Source organism: Panicum virgatum, chromosome 2N (genome assembly GCF_016808335.1).
Source record: "Panicum virgatum strain AP13 chromosome 2N, P.virgatum_v5, whole genome shotgun sequence".
Classification (NCBI taxonomy): Eukaryota; Viridiplantae; Streptophyta; class Magnoliopsida; order Poales; family Poaceae; genus Panicum; species Panicum virgatum.
In genome coordinates, this window is record NC_053146.1 from 61,929,232 (window position 1) to 61,933,070 (window position 3,839).

Here is a 3,839-nt window from a genome sequence, read left to right on the forward strand (position 1 = left end):
GTAGGAGCGCCGGATCCCGCGGGATCCTGTCCACGCCACCCTCCCCGCCGCCCTCTGCGAACGCCATCCGCGCAAGCCGCTCGCTCGAGGAGCCAAGCCGCCGGGGGGCAGGAGCGGGCACCGCGAGCTCCGCCGCCGGGGGCAGGGGCTAGCGCCGGCCCGCGCGCGCGGTGCTCCGCCTCGCCGCCGTGGTCACCCCGCCGCGCACCCGCGCGCCATGACCGCCGTCCCGCCGCCGCGCAGGGGCTCGCGCAGGCCGGGGGAGGAAGAAGAAGGGAGGAGGCCGACATAGGGGCCCCACATGTAAGGATCCACATCACCGCACAGTCAACCGGCCACATCAGCTTCTAGGGTATGGCGTGGCTGAATTGGACCTAGATGACACACTTGAATAGATTGTGGACCTATAAATGCATTTTCGAAGTTCATGGACCTAAACAGAACAGGTGCATTTTACTCTTTTTTTTTTCTAAAAAGATCAACAGTTGGAGTACTTGATACTAGTACTAGCTTGCGTGACTGGGTTCACATAGTGTCCTTTTCTCTTCCTTGCCGGCCACTTTGGACTAATCTTGCTCAGTTTATATATTATTATGTCACCCGTTGCTTCCAAGTCGAAGCTTTTCCTGCATGCCTTTTCGCCAGTCAAACGCTGTGAACCTGTGAATGTGATGTTCATAATAGTAATAATAATCTAAAAGGCATCTTAATTGTGTGCTTTACGCGTGAGTGGGGTCCAGAACCATTGTTTCAAGGCGCCGGGCATCTGGTCCCTGTCGATATCAACGGATTGGTATCTTGCACGCACCAGCACCTAATCCTGGAGGCCGGCCTGCCCATCAACAATGCTGACAACCTGCCGTCGTCTGCATGATTGTATCAGATACCTTCAGGAGCAGCAAGCGTTGCACGAATCGTTTTGTTTTCTTTTTCAGTATAGTTTAGCTGAGCCGCTCTTTAGCGAGACTCTCTTTGCTTTTCTTCAAAAAATCTGAAACCTTTGCTCGACAGAAATGTACAAACTGGTACACAAGGACATCAGTGATGCCACTTCCCAACATTGACAGTATTTCATGAAATTGTGCACTTCATCGTATCCTTCTGTTACTTCTTTCTAGTGTTAGCCTAAATGTTAAATGGTAAACGATCGGTTATCCATCCTTTAGCAAAAAGTTGGTACGGTCGAAACGGTTTTATTCAGTTTTACACTGCTAATCGATCTACATGGCTACCTATCGAGTAGCATTTACACATCTGTAAATGGTGTAAACGGCCGTATAGATGAACAATGCTTCTTCCAGTCTTCCCTTTTTTTTTTGCGCAGATATGAACTCGTGAGAAATGTGGCGCGACGTGCGACAGGAAGTGAAATCGTCGGTGGAAGCTGATCCAGATGCCGCGTGGCATTTGATTGCAACCGCACACTGGGAGACGACGAGAGGAACACACGCTACATGATCAGGTCACCCATCATCCAATCGAGGATGGCCCCGCAGAAGATGCCTCCCAAGAGGCAGAGCACAAGCAAGTTGCCCAAAACGTTTTGTTCCGGTCCCTGCATCCACCATCATGTAGACACCTTGGTCAGATGTTATAATACACAGTGATTCTCGTATGATGAGCTCGGAGCACTTATATATCAATCTGATAACGGTTTGAGTTAAACCTGGTGTCTACAGACTACAGTTCGGTTTCTCCACTTGAGCTGTTACGGTTTGGTTGTAACTGGACTGAAATGCTATTGGGCTGGTTCGGTTTGGATTTAGGGTTAGAATGGGTCAGTTGAGTTCGGCGTGGTGTGCTACTGGTTGCCCTCGGCGGCGGAGGCAAGAGCGGCGCCGCACCACCACCAGTTGAACGCACCACGACGGACGCGAAACGGCGGTGGCGTAGACGAAGTCCACGCCGGCGGCTGATGCGTGTGCTCGCTGCCGGCGGCTGGCCGGTGCGCGCGTGCCGGCAGATCCGCTAGGTATGGAGATCCTCCTCCCTTTCTCTCATGGATCGATCCTCCACCCTTTCCCCATCTAGATCGATCAGTTTTAGGTCGTTTGCTGTTGCATAGATGTGTTATGAATGATCAATCACTATAACTTTTTCTTGGAATCAGAGGGATCATTATTGTAGGCTAGCGGTCACAGAATTTCAGATATGGAGTAGCGGAGTTCACTCTGTGACTTCCTGACTTGATGCTTCCGAGATTTAGTTTATTTTTAAGGCTTCAGCTTTAACAAACGTGAGCCTCCTTATTATGTTCCTGCTGCCTAAGGCCATGTTTAGTTTCCAAAAAAATTCAAAATTTCCCATCACATCGAAATTTTGGACATATACATGGAGCAATAAATGTAATTTAAAAAAATAACTAATTGTACAGTTTAGCTGTAAATGATGAGATGAATCTTTTGAGCCTAATTAGTCCATGATTGGACACTAGTCAAACCCAAAAATTTTCGCAAACTAAACACGCCCAATGCAAGTGTGATATCTCCTAATCTGACTGGTGCGCATGGTGTGCCATGGACAAAACATAGTGAAACAGAGGGATTATCTACACTTTGTTACATCAGCTGTAAGCCAAAAGAAAACCCTACCCTGTTCCACTGTTAAAATTAACAATCACTTTCCTAACAACATCTGTAGGGTAGGCGTTTCTCTACGCAAGATTAGAGCCAAATCCTATCTGAGTATACCTTTCCATGTGGCTAAAGAACTCCAGATTCAAAAATGTTGGATCTGCAGTGACACCATATGGTCCAACAGGGAACCATAACTATTCTCTATGACGTTTTATCCAAAAATTCTTCTGGACATGGAGGCATGTCAATCAGCAAGAGGGGTGATTGTATGGGCAAATTGTTAATAGAGGTCTTATAGGACAAAATTAATGTTTCCAGAAATGTTACTATTATTGACTCTTTTGATATATTTGTGCACAGTTTTCATTTTGGTGACAAATCATATCTTATTATTAAGTAGGTAAACATGTCATCCACCGCTTCTGGTAGTTCAACAAGTCATGATTCTATGGAGTTATCCACATCCCAAACACCACGTCGTACAAGGTCCAATATTTGGGAACACTATGAGCAGAACTTAGTCGATGTGGATGGTGATATGAAGGCTATTTGCAAGTACTGCGGAATACACTTGAACACTAAGTCTGCAACTAGTAGTCTAAGAGGTCACATTGCTAGTGCTTGCCCTGCAATTAGTACTCCTATCAGACAATTTCAAAGCCACTCTCAGTAAGCAACCCTCAGCAGAACCTTTTGTATTTGACCCCCAAATTTGTCGTAGAGAGATGATAAAGTACATCATTCATGCTGAAATTCCTTTTCTAAAGTTTGAAGACCCTTACGTCCATTCATGGATCAAGACCTTCCAACCAACTTTTAAAGTTAGGGGTCGTCAAGTAATCCGTAATGTTTGCTTGAAAAAGTATGTAGAGATGAAAAGAGAGCTTCAAGTTGAACTCCAGAATTTGGATTCTCATATTTGCTTGACATCAGATATTTGGACATCGTCACAGAACTTGGGATACATGGCAATGACTGCTCACTACATTGATGCAGAGTTCAGGATTAATAAAAAAATATGTTCAAAGAACTAGAGTATCCTCACTTAGGCTATGCAATTGAAGATGAGTTGTTGAAATGTCTTGCTGATTGGGAAATAAGAGAAAAGATCTTTACCTTGACACTAGACAACGCTAGCAATAACACTTCTGCATGCGAGTTGCTTGTAGCAGATTGCAAGCATGATCTGATGCTTGACGGAGAACATCTACACGTTAGATGTTGTGTTCACATACTTAACATCTTGGTTCAAGATGGATTGAG

At 45.7% G+C, this 3,839-nt stretch overlaps 1 long non-coding RNA gene across 1 annotated transcript; it reads left to right on the forward strand.

Annotated features, from left to right (window-relative positions):
- The first annotated feature begins 1,542 nt into the window (after window positions 1-1,542).
- LOC120661655 lies at window positions 1,543-3,540 on the forward strand. Its single transcript, XR_005669988.1, has 2 exons — window positions 1,543-1,972; window positions 2,977-3,540. It is a non-coding gene; the product is annotated as an uncharacterized LOC120661655 (long non-coding RNA).
- The last annotated feature ends 299 nt before the right edge of the window (window positions 3,541-3,839 follow it).